Consider the following 13,369-nt stretch of genomic DNA (forward strand, 5'->3'; position numbering starts at 1 on the left):
AAAAATATAAGGCACTTATTTTTGGGGGAACACGATATATCTCTGTATAATGTTCCTTAGAACGCAGGCTACTTATCTGGTGTTAGTATAGTTTTATATAGTGCTTAAAAAGAATATCAGTGAGAATATAGTCATGCTAAGCCCTTCAGAGACAATCTCTTTGCAACTGCTCTCCAGGCTGGCACATAGAGTGTTCCTCTTCTATGATATATATGATATATGTATTGTACTTGCATCACTGCAGAGGGGGGAGGGGTTCCAGCAGGGACTTTGTGTCTATCCTTCTGAGTTTTCTCTAACCGTACGTTCTTTTTAAATTAGGACTTACTGTCATTACATTCCCTCTTAGATGTCTGTGGTCTGCAGGGAATTACCATTGGAGTAGCTTCAGAAGACACTGTTGCACTAGGGCCGCATGTGGATAGCAGTGATGTTCAGCGCCACCACAGAAATGGTTTTATTTAGCTTTTTCTCTTATGTCTGTTTCCTAATACAGCCCAGCATTACAAAGAAGCTACAAATTGCAGATACAGCCATTCAGGGACTTGCTTATGTGGTGACCCCCTGTGTGAAGGCAAGGCCGGTCACTTGCTAGATGTTAAGGTGTGACGCCAGTTCTATGGTGGTTGGCTAAGATACAGCCGAGCCCAGTGATGTTATGTCCTGACGCCAGTGCCGGTTGGGCACACAGATATGGTGGCACACCTGCTTTTAGTTTAAGGGCCGGTTTTACCTTGTTCCCCTTCAGACAGTGTCCTGCTGGGCTGCTACGGGGTCCCTTGGGTTCATATCACGGTGGGCCGGAGTGGTGTAGTGACCCTCCCAGACTATCGGAACTGCCACCCAAAGAAAGGGGAAATGTCCCAAGGCTGTAGTGTACACTGTGTCGGTGTGGGGTGAAGAATCACAGAGTCTCTTTGCCACAAATAATCTCGTTTTGGCTTGGAAAGTACTTGTGTGCAGCAAGTTATACAGCTTTCCCTTGACAGGGTACGATACACTTGATGAATCCCTTGATAATACACTTGACAATACACTCGGTTGTACACTTGATAATACAGCAACCAGATCAGTGATAGGAATACAGTGAAGAGTACAGTCATGCTGACTGAGTTGCATGTTGAGAGATAGAACGAATCAGAAGAGCAGAGAGGAGGATGTCGTGAGGATGTCCCAACCCAAGTAGTACTGTGCTCTGCCGGGATGTTGGAGGATGAGGTAGAATACTTAGAAGAAAAGGAGAATACTTGTGCCTGTGTTTTGACCTTTGGGTCTTCGCACCACCCTCTGCCCACCAGTGCCAACGGACCTGTCCTAATGGGTGACACAAGCCCCAGAACTTGTTACCTGGGATGAGCGGAATGCTGAGGATTTCCTGCTGACGCTATTTTCCTAGCTTACTGCTGTCTGTGGAAACTGTCCTGCACTGTGACTCTCCTAGTCCACAGCGAGATGATCTCTGACTTGTCCTCTACTGTAACGGCTTAACACTGCATAGTGTTGTGTGAAGTAAGCTGAGAAGAAACCGTTAGCGTTAGCTGTGTCTTGTCTTGCTTCCTACCCATACAGGGATCTGACTAAGACTGAACTCTGAGAGTAGGGGACCTGGCAGAGGGCCAGAGAGGACCACTGTAGAGGACTGTCTAGCCATAGAAGAAGCTGCACCAGGAGCTAGTCTTTACCAGAGCCCACTGCAATGCAGGATGGGGTTGCTGCGGTAGACGACCCCCAGGTTGATACCCCTGGTGTTCTTTTACTAGCAGCCTTTGGCTAGACTTTGGCTAGTCTCCCTGCAACATTAGGCAGTGGACTGTCATATACAGCTATGGGCACACTACAGGACGTGTATATACAGGTATACAACCACTACAGCATGTGTATACACAGGTATACAGTTATATACACACTATAAGACGTGTATACACAGGTATACAGCTATGTAAACACTACAGGACATGTATACACAGGTATACAGCTATGGGCACACTACAGAACGTGTATATACAGTTATACAGCTAAGTACTACTTAGCTGTATACCTGCACATTCTCTAGTGTGTACATAGCTGTATACCTGTATATACACGTCCTGTAGTGTGTACATAGCTGTGTGCCTGTATATACACATCCTGTAGAGATATAATTTGCCCCGAGAGGAGTATACAGGAAAACTTCTTCCCTTCCCCACTGAAAACATATGCTCACTCAGCTAAGCTGAGCATTCATGTGTATCAGAGCATTACAAGAGATAGCTGTCAGCCACCAAATACCCCCCCCCCCCCCCCCCCCCGCCACACACACACACACACCACTAGCACCAAATGCCCACACCCGCTTAGCGGACCCCCCTTACCACCAGAGGGACTGGCCATGCACATTAGGCGCTGAGCATGTTACCCGCTAAATGCTACAGCTTCAGCCGTGTACCCCCCCCCCACCACATCCCGTACAACCAGCACAAATTGCCACCATCATCACAGAGATCTATCCCCCGAGGGCCCTGCTCCATAGTTACGGCCCATTGTATTGCAGATGGCAGCGACGCTTCACTCCAATATCATGTGACCCGTCTGGTCATCACCAGCCAGGAAGCTTACACTCCTAGTCACTAGTGTGGACAGCAGGATTTGAGGTTACCAGGAGACTTTCTGGACCACTTCTCCCTCTTAGGGTTACTTGTTCAGGGCATTAAAGGGAACCTGTCACCCCCCGTGCCGGGGTGACAGGCTCCCGACCCCCCGTTAGAGCCCCCTATACTCACCTAATCCCGCCGGGTCCCGCTTCTGGATCCGGTCGGGTGATGAAGATCTCAGCCGCTGCAGCCCGGTGTGCGCGCTGAGAGATGAGTCCAACACCCATAGAGAATGACAGGAGAGTCCAGCGCTCCGTCATTCTCTATGGGTGTTGGACTCATCTCTCAGCGCGCGCACCGGGCTGCAGCGGCTGAGATCTTCATCACCCAACCATCTCCAGAAGCGGGACCCGGCGGGATTAGGTGAGTATAGGGGCTCTAATGGGGTCGGGAGCCTGTCACCCCGGCACGGGGGGTGACAGGTTCCCTTTAATATTTAAAATGACTTTATACCCACAATCTGACCCCCCTAAACCACTTGTACCTTCGGATAGCTGCTTTTAATCCAAGATCTGTCCTGGGGTCCGTTCTACAGGTGACGCAGTTATTGTCCTAAAAAACTACTTTTAAACTTGCAGCCCTGTGCCAAACGGCCATGGCCAATGCTGTGTTTACACGGAATGATTATCATGCAAACTTGCACGAAAACGATCGAATTCGAACGATAATCATATGTGTAAACGCAGCAAACGATCGAACGACGAGCGAGAAATTGTTCATTTTGATCTGTGAACATGTTCTTAAATTGTTGTTCGTCGTTCGCAAAAAAACCGCAGATCGTTACGTGTAAACAGTCGTTCACCGATTTTACCTATGTGTGAGATAGGCTTAAGCGATCACAAAAAAACTTTCCGTACGATATATCGTTCCGTCTAAGCACTCATCGTTATAAAAAAAACAAAACGTTACTTCGAAATCGTTAATCGTACAATCGGGCAAATTATCGTTACGTGTAAACCCAGCACTAGGTTGTGTATGCATTAGGCTGGCACAACCTCTCCGTTCCCTCCTCATCATTTGGAATGCTCCAGGCAGGTATTCTCCTATTCATCAGCTGTGTGAATACTGCACATGGGCTGGATTGTTAAGGCACCTGTGCAGCGTTCAGTGCAGAATAATAGGAAAAATCCTGCCAGTGGCATTCCTAATGATGAAAAGGGTGGGGAGGAGGGAGGGAGGGGTGGTGCAAGGTTAGGGCACAGATACTCTATGCCCCAGCCATTTGACACAGGGCTGCAAGTTGTTTTTTAGGACAATAACTGCATCACCTGCCGAACAGAACCCAGGACAGATCTTGGAGTAGAAGCAGCTATCCGAAGGTACAAGCGGTTTGGGGGGGTCAGATTGTGAGTACAGGGTCACTTTAAAAGAGAAAGTAAATGATCCCTCTGCCCCGAGGTCACCGTCCCGACTCCTGACACTGCTTAGGCGCCTCCTACCTCGTCCACCATGGTCCTGATAAATACGTTTAAAAAGCGGAGAAACAAAGAGACAACCTCTGTGATGGTCAGGGGTTACCCTGTTGTGTGACCATAGCCCAGGGACGCCATCACCTCTGCCAGGGGTTACAGCCGCAGCCGCTACATTATACACCAGTAACCACCCGAGGGTTGCAGCTCACATGTGACGAGCCGCTGCTATTCAGTGACAGCACGGTAGATGCTAGAGTGTATCCTCTCCTTTGAGGTGTGATGTCACCAGGAGGGGCGGGGCCTCGACCGGAAGTAGGAAGTAGTGAGCTGCTGCACCATTCACTTTGCAGAAACAGAGTGAAGGAAGCTGCAATGTCATGGAGGGGTATACAGGGGGAGAGGACTGGTGTGTGGGGTCTGTATACAGGGGAGAGGACTGGTGTGTGGGGCTGTATACAGGGGAGAGGACTGGTGTGGGGGGCTGTATACAGGGGAGAGGACTGGTGTGTGTGGGGTCTGTATACAGGGGGAGAGGACTGGTGTGGGGGGCTGTATACAGGGGAGAGGACTGGTGTGTGTGGGGTCTGTATACAGGGGGAGAGGACTGGTGTGTGTGTGGTCTGTATACAGGGGGAGAGGACTGGTGTGTGTGGGGTCTGTATACAGGGAGAGGACTGGTGTGTGTGGGGTCTGTATACAGGGGAGAGGACTGGTGTGTGGGGCTGTATACAGGGGAGAGGACTGGTGTGTGGGGTCTGTATACAGGGGAGAGGACTGGTGTGGGGGGCTGTATACAGGGGAGAGGACTGGTGTGTGTGGGGTCTGTATACAGGGGGAGAGGACTGGTGTGGGGGGCTGTATACAGGGGAGAGGACTGGTGTGTGTGGGGTCTGTATACAGGGGGAGAGGACTGGTGTGTGTGTGGTCTGTATACAGGGGGAGAGGACTGGTGTGTGTAGGGTCTGTATACAGGGGGAGAGGACTGGTGTGTGGGGTCTGTATACAGGGGGAGAGGACTGGTGTGTGGGGTCTGTATACAGGGGAGAGGACTGGTGTGTGGGGTCTGTATACAGGGGAGAGGACTGGTGTGTGGGGTTTGTATACAGGGGGAGAGGACTGGTGTGTGGGGTCTGTATACAGGGGAGAGGACTGGTGTGTGGGGGGGTCTGTATACAGGGGAGAGGACTGGTGTGTGGGGTCTATATACAGGGGAGAGGACTGGTGTGTGGGGTCTGTATACAGGGGGGAGGACTGGTGTGGGGGGGGTCTGTATACAGGGGGAGAGGACTGGAGTGTAGGGTCTGTATACAGGGGGGGAGGACTGGTGTGGGGGGGGGGGGTCTGTATACAGGGGGGAGGACTGGTGTGGGGGGGGGTCTGTATACAGGGGGAGAGGACTGGTGTGTGGGGTCTGTATACAGGGGAGAGGACTGGTGTGTGGGGTCTGTATACAGGGGAGAGGACTGGTGTGTGGGGTCTGTATACAGGGGGAGAGGACTGGTGTGTGGGGTCTGTATACAGGGGAGAAGACTGGTGTGTGGGGGATCTATATACAGGGGGAGAGGACTGGTGTGTGGGGGATCTATATACAGGGGGAGAGGACTGGTGTGTGGGGGGTCTATATACAGGGGGAAAGGACTGGTGTGTGTAGTCTGTATACAGGGGAGAGGACTGGTGTGTGGGGTCTGTATACAGGGGAGAGGACTGGTGTGGGGTCTATACAGGGGAGAGGACTAGTGTGTGGGGGGGGTCTGTATACAGGGGGAGAGGACTGGTGTATGGTCTGTATATAGGGGGAAAGGACTGGTGTGTGGGGGGGTCTGTATACAGGGGGAGAGGACTGGTGTGTGGGGTTTGTATACAGGGGGAGAGGACTGGTGTGTGGGTTCTATATACAGGGGAGAGGACTGGTGTGTGGGGGGTCTATATACAGGGGGAGAGGACTGGTGTGTGTGGGGTCTGTATACAGGAGGAGAGGACTGGTGTGTGGGGGGGTCTGTATACAGGGGGGGAGCACTGGTGTGGGGGGTCTGTATACAGGGGGAGAGGACTGGTGTGGGGGGTCTGTATACAGGGGGAGAGGACTGGTGTGTGGGGTCTGTATACAGGGAGAGGACTGGTGTGTGGGGCCTGTATACAGGGAGAGGACTGGTGTGTGGGGTCTGTATACAGGGGGAGAGGACTGGTGTGTGGGGGGTCTGTATACAGGGGGAGAGGACTGGTGTGGGGGGTCTGTATACAGGGGGAGAGGACTGGTGTGTGGGGTCTGCATACAGGGAGAGGACTGGTGTGTGGGGTCTGTATACAGGGGGAGAGGACTGGTGTGGGGGGTCTGTATACAGGGGGAGAGGACTGGTGTGGGGGGGGTCTGTATACAGGGGGAGAGGACTAGTGTGTGGAGTCTGTATACAGGGGAGAGGACCGGTGTGTGGAGTCTGTATACAGGGGGAGAGGACTGGTATGTGGGGTCTGTATACAGGGGGAGAGGACTGGTGTGTGGGGTCTGTATACAGGGGAGAGGACTGGTACGTGGGGTCTGTATACAGGGGGAGAGGACTGGTGTGTGGGGTCTGTATACAGTGGGAGAGGACTGGTGTGTGGGGTCTGTATATAGGGGAGAGTACAGGCGTGTGTGTGGGGTCTGTATACAGGGGGAGAGGACTTGTGTGTGGGGGGGTCTGTAAACAGGGGGAGAGGACTGGTATGTGGGGTTTGTATACAGGGGAGAGGACTGGTATGTGGGGTCTGTATACAGGGGGAGAGAACCCCTGTACACAGACACCCCACACTGGTCCCCTCTCCCCCTGTATACAGACCCCACACACTAGTCCTCTCCCCCTGTATACAGACCCCCCCACACACACACCAGTCCTCTCCCCCTGTATACAGACTCACACCAGTCCTCTCCCCCGTATACAGACCCCCCCCCACACACACCAGTCCTCTTTCCTGTATACAGACCCCACACACACCAGTCCTCTCCCCTGTATACAGACCCCACACACACCAGTCCTCTCCCCCTGTATACAGACCCCACACACCAGTCCTCTCCCCTGTATACAGACCCCCCCACACCAGTCCTCTCACCCTGTATACACCCCCCCCCACACCAGTCCTCTCCCCTGTATACAGACCACACACCAGTCCTCTCCCCCTGTATGCAGACCCCACACACCAGTCCTCTCCCCCTGTATGCAGACCCCACACACACCAGTCCTCTCCCCCTGTATACAGACCCCACACACCAGTCCTCTCCCCCTGTATACAGAACACACACACACCAGTCCTCTCCCCCTGTATACAGACCCCACACACCAGTCCTCTCCCCCTGTAGACAGACCACACACACCAGTCTTCTCCCCCTGTAGACAGACCCCACACACCAGTCCTCTCCCCTGTATACAGACCACACACACCAGTCCTCTCCCCCTGTATACAGACCCTACACACCAGTCCTCTTCCCTGTATACAGCCCTCCCCCCACTCCAGTCCTCTCCCCCTGTATACAGACCCTACACACCAGTCCTCTCCCCCTGTGTACAGACCCCACACACCAGTCCTCTCCCCTGTATACAGACCCCACACACACCAGTCCTCTTCCCTGTATAAAGACCCCACACACACCAGTCCTCTCCCCCTCTATAAAGACCCCACACACACCAGTCCTCTCCCCCTGTATACAGACCCCACACACACACCAGTCCTCTCCCCCTGTATACACCCCCCACACACAGCAGTCCTCTCCCCCTGTATACAGACCCTACACACCAGTCCTCTCCCTGTATACAGACCCCACACACCAGTCCTTTCCCCCTGTATACAGACCCCACACACACCAGTCCTCTCCCCTGTATACAGACCCCACACACACACCAGTCCTCTCCCCTGTATACAGACCCCACACACACCAGTCCTCTCCCCTTATATACAGACCCCACACACCAGTCCTCTCCCCCTGTATACAGACTACACACACCAGTCCTCTCCCCTGTATACAGACCCCACACACCAGTCCTCTCCCCTGTATACAGACCCCCACACACCAGTCCTCTCCCCCTGTATACAGACCCCACACACCAGTCCTCTCCCCTGTATACAGACCACACACACCAGTCCTCTCCCCTGTATACAGACCCCACACACCAGTCCTCTCCCCTGTATACAGACCCCACACACCAGTCCTCTCCCCTGTATACAGACCACACACACCAGTCCTCTCCCCTGTATACAGACCCCACACACCAGTCCTCTCCCCTGTATACAGACCACACACACCAGTCCTCTCCCCTGTATACAGACCCCACACACCAGTCCTCTCCCCTGTATACAGACCCCACACACCAGTCCTCTCCCCTGTATACAGACCACACACCAGTCCTCTCCCCCTGTATGCAGACCCCACACACCAGTCCTCTCCCCTGTATACAGACCACACACCAGTCCTCTCCCCCTGTATGCAGACCCCACACACCAGTCCTCTCCCCCTGTATGCAGACCCCACACACACCAGTCCTCTCCCCCTGTATACAGACCCCACACACCAGTCCTCTCCCCCTGTATACAGAACACACACACACCAGTCCTCTCCCCCTGTATACAGACCCCACACACCAGTCCTCTCCCCCTGTATAAAGACCCCACACACCAGTCCTCTCCCCCTGTATACAGACCACACACACCAGTCCTCTCCCCCTGTATACAGCCCCCCCCCCACACCAGTCCTGTATACAGACCCCACACACCGGTCCTCTCCTCCCTGTATACAGACCCCACACACCAGTCCTCTCCCCCTGTAGACAGACCACACACACCAGTCTTCTCCCCCTGTAGACAGACCCCACACACCAGTCCTCTCCCCCTGTATACAGACCCCACACACACCAGTCCTTTCCCCTGTATACAGACCCCACACACACCAGTCCTCTCCCCTGTATACAGACCCCACACACACCAGTCCTCCCCCCTGTATACAGACCTCACACACCAGTCCTCTCCCCCTGTATACAGACCTCACACACCAGTCCTCTCCCCCTGTATACAGACCCCACACACCAGTCCTCTCCCCCTGTATACAGACCCCACACACCAGTCCTCTCCCCCTGTATACAGACCACACACACCAGTCCTCTCCCCCTGTATACAGCCCCCCCCCCCCACACCAGTCCTGTATACAGACCCCACACACCGGTCCTCTCCTCCCTGTATACAGACCCCACACACCAGTCTTCTCCCCCTGTAGACAGACCCCACACACCAGTCCTCTCCCCCTGTATACAGACCCCACACACACCAGTCCTCTCCCCTGTATACAGACCCCACACACACCAGTCCTCTCCCCTGTATACAGACCCCACACACCAGTCCTGTTCCTTGTACAGACAATGGTGTATTACACCAAAGGTTTCCTGGCTGTTACGTCTGATAATCATTTGGTGTAATAATCCATGTTATCAGCTGATTGTGGTCTTCAAACTGGTCGAGTAATCCAGATCACGATAGTGCTGCTGTCTACAATGGGCAGCTTGAACAATCTAAGGATTTTTTTGGGCTGCCCCTCCCGCAGCTGCCCGCAGTTCCCCCAGTCACTGTCTGTGTGTGTAATAACACAGAGAACGAGCGGGGAACAAAGGGGAAGAAAGCACTGACCTAAAACATCGCCGCTCGCTTTCACCTCTTAATCATGCTGTGTAATATAACCCGCTCAGGGAGAAGCTCAGAAGAGAGGATACGCTCAGAGGAGAGGATACATACTAGACTGTATACCCTGCAGTTAGAAAAGAGAACATTCTAGACCAGAGATGTCAAACTCAGGCCCTCCAGCAGTTGCAGAACTACAATTCCCACCATGTCTGGACAAGTAAGGCATGATGGGAAATGTAGTCTGTAACAGCCGAGGGATGAAGTCTGACACCTGTGGTCTAGACCTTTCAAAACTGCACTTGCTAGAATGTATGCCCTCTCAGAGGAGAGGATACACCTAGTGGAGATGCCCTCTCAGAGGAGAGGGTACACCTGGTGGAGATGCCCTCTCAGAGGAGAGGATACACTCCAGACATTTCAGTACTAAACATTCTAGAATGTATGCCCTCTCAGAGGAGAGGATACTCGATGGACTTTACATTACTAGGCTATGTTCACACATAAAACACAGCACTCGGTTTTGGTCGAAGAAGGAATGACCAAAATACTATGTGTGAACATAGCCCTAAACATGCTAGGATGCATACCCTGCAGTGAGAAACTCAGAGGAGAGGATACATTCTAGACACTTCAGTACTGAACATGCTAGAATGTATCCTCTCCTCTGAGTGTATCCTCTTTTCTGAGTTTCTCACTGCAGGGGATACATTTAGCATGTTCAGTACTGAAATGCCTAGAATGTATCCTCTCCTCTGACTATATCCTCTCCTTTGAGTTTCTCACTGCAGGGGATACATTCTAGCATCTTCAGTACTGAAATGGCTAGAATGTATCCTCTCCTCTGAGTATATCCTCTCCTCTGAGTTTCTCACTGTAGGGGATACATTCTAGCATTTTCACTACTGAACATGCTAGAATGTATCCTCTCCTTTGAGTTTCTCACTGTAGGGGAAACATTCTAGCATGTTCAGTACTAAAATGGCTAGAATGTATCCTCTCCTCTGAGTATATCCTCTCCTTTGAGGTTCTCACTGTAGGGGAAACATTCTAGCATCTTCAGTACTGAAATGGCTAGAATGTATCCTCTTCTCTGAGTGTCTCACTATAGGGGATTCATTATAGTGCCTAGAATGTATCCTCTCCTCTGAGAGGGTATATATTTTAGACATTTCAATACTAAACATGATAGAATGTATCCCCTGCAGAAACTCAAAGGAGAGGATATATTCAGAGGAGAGGATACATTCTAGCCATTTCAGTACTGAAGATGCTAGAATGTATCCCCTACAGTGAGACACTCAGAGGAGAGGATACACTCAGAGGAGAGGATACATTCTAGCCATTTCAGTACTGAAGATGCTAGAATGTATCCCCTACAGTGAGACACTCAGAGGAGAGGATACACTCAGAGGAGAGGATACATTCTAGCCATTTCAGTACTGAAGATGCTAGAATGTATCCCCTACAGTGAGACACTCAGAGGAGAGGATACACTCAGAGGAGAGGATACATTCTAGCCATTTCAGTACTGAAGATGCTAGAATGTATCCCCTACAGTGAGAGCCTCAAAGGAGAGGATACATTCTAGCATTTTCACTACTGAAGATGCTAGAATGTATCCTCTACAGTGAGAAACTCAAAGGAGAGGATACATTCTAGCATTTTCACTACTGAAGATGCTAGAATGTATCCTCTACAGTGAGAAACTCAAAGGAGAGGATACATTCTAGGCTCTACCGTGACAGCACCGCGTTTATTTCCCAGCGTTCCCCGGGGTTCTCCCTCTCTTCAGTAATCCCTCCCGAATTCTGTGTCCTGGGACCGGGACTCTGAGGAGGCGGCACCACCTCCCATGGTGAGCCTCGTGCTCGCTCCCTCCTCCCTGCTCTGATTGGCAGATTAGAGCAGTAGCCCCGCCCCCTGGCAGCGATGCTTTTCAGTGATTGGCTCCTTTGTCCTGTCACTCTCCTCCTGCTGTGGGAACTAGTTTGTTTGCAGGCTGCCTGCATTGTCTTGTATATTACCTGTGTGCAGAGCGGAGCCGCCTGGACATGGTGAGGGGGCAGCACAGCGGGCATACACTGCTGGAGCGCCATCCGGTGAGCACATCAGGGACTGCGGGGGAGAGGGCTTATGTGTCACTTGTTATAATGGAGCCCCAGGAGGAGGCATCACACACCGGGAGACGGTGCTGACTACTTATAGTTGTATCACAGACAGAAAGTGGGGGAGGGGGGACTGATGGCGACAGGGAACTTTGGTTTGACAGGTTTCTCAACAGAAGGTGTTGGGGGGACAGCACTGGCAGCAGAGGGGTTAATGTGTTGGGGACAGGTCTGGCAGCAGAGGGGTTAATGTGTTAGGGGGACAGGTATGGCAGCAGAGGGGTTAATGTGTTGGGGGAGGTCTGGCAGCAGAGGGGTTAATGTGTTAGGGGGACAGGTCTGGCAGCAGAGGGGTTAATGTGTTAGGGGGACAGGTATGGCAGCAGAGGGGTTAATGTGTTGGGGGGACAGGTCTGGCAGCAGAGGGGTTAATGTGTTAGGGGGACAGGTATGGCAGCAGAGGGGTTAATGTGTTGGGGGACAGGATTGGCAGCAGAGGGGTTAATGTGTTGTGGGACAGGTCTGGCAGCAGAGGGGTTAATGTGTTAGGGGGACAGGTATGGCAGCAGAGGGGTTAATGTGTTGGGGGGACAGGTCTGGCAGCAGAGGGGTTAATGTGTTAGGGGGACAGGTATGGCAGCAGAGGGGTTAATGTGTTGGGGGACAGGATTGGCAGCAGAGGGGTTAATGTGTTGGGGGACAGGACTGGCAGCAGAGGGGTTAATGTGTTGGGGGACAGGACTGGCAGCGTAGGGGTTAATGTGTTGGGGACAGGTCTGGAAGCGGAGGGGTTAATGTGTTGGGGGACAGCACTGGCAGCGGAGGGATTAATGTGTTGGGGGACAGCACTGGCAGCGGAGGGGTTAATGTGTTGGGGGACAGGACTGACAGCGGAGGGGTTAATGTGTTGGGGACAGGTCTGGCAGCAGAGGGGTTAATGTGTTGGGGGACAGGACTGGCAGCAGAGGGGTTAATGTGTTGTGGGACAGGTCTGGCAGCAGAGGGGTTAATGTGTTAGGGGACAGCACTGGCAGCGGAGGGGTTAATGTGTTGGGGGACAGCACTGGCAGTGGAGGGGTTAATGTGTTGGGGGACAGGACTGGCAGTGGAGGGGTTAATGTGTTGGGGGACAGGACTGGCAGCGGAGGGGTTAATGTGTTGGGGGGACAGCACTGGCAGCAGAGGGGTTAATGTGTTGGGGACAGGTCTGGCAGCAGAGGGGTTAATGTAATATCCATGACATACCCCCTTCAGATAGTGAGCCTCATCCTCTCTTTGGGATCCCATCTCTCAGTTGTAATTGGCTGATAGAGGAGTAGCTCCGCCCTCTGAGCCTCTGTGCTTGTCACTGATTGGCTCCTTTGTCCTGTCACTCTCCTCTTACTGTGGGAACTAGTTTGTTTGCAGGCTGCCTGCATTGTCTTGTACATTACCTGGCTGGTGAGGGGGCACGCACTGCTGGAGCGCCATCCGGTGAGCACATCAGGGACTATAGGGAGGGGGGCTATAATGTCGCCCCAGGGGCACACACTAGGAGACATGCTCACTACTCATAGTATAGTAGTGTCAGGGTAACAACTTC

The 13,369-nt window shown here is 52.6% G+C and overlaps 1 protein-coding gene across 3 annotated transcripts in view; it reads left to right on the forward strand.

Annotated features, from left to right (window-relative positions):
• The first annotated feature begins 419 nt into the window (after nt 1-419).
• KLHL25 (kelch like family member 25) overlaps nt 420-13,369 on the forward strand; it is a 41,035-nt gene continuing 28,085 nt past the window's right edge. The window contains exon 1 of one of the 3 annotated variants that reach the window (XM_069956688.1): nt 420-454. The gene's annotated coding sequence lies outside the window, so the exon portion shown is untranslated. Of the gene's footprint in view, nt 455-11,665; nt 11,782-13,214; nt 13,261-13,369 lie in introns of those variants that run through there. The other 2 variants (XM_069956686.1, XM_069956685.1) reach the window with 2 other exon arrangements.

Source organism: Dendropsophus ebraccatus, chromosome 1 (genome assembly GCF_027789765.1).
Source record: "Dendropsophus ebraccatus isolate aDenEbr1 chromosome 1, aDenEbr1.pat, whole genome shotgun sequence".
Taxonomy (NCBI): Eukaryota; Metazoa; Chordata; class Amphibia; order Anura; family Hylidae; genus Dendropsophus; species Dendropsophus ebraccatus.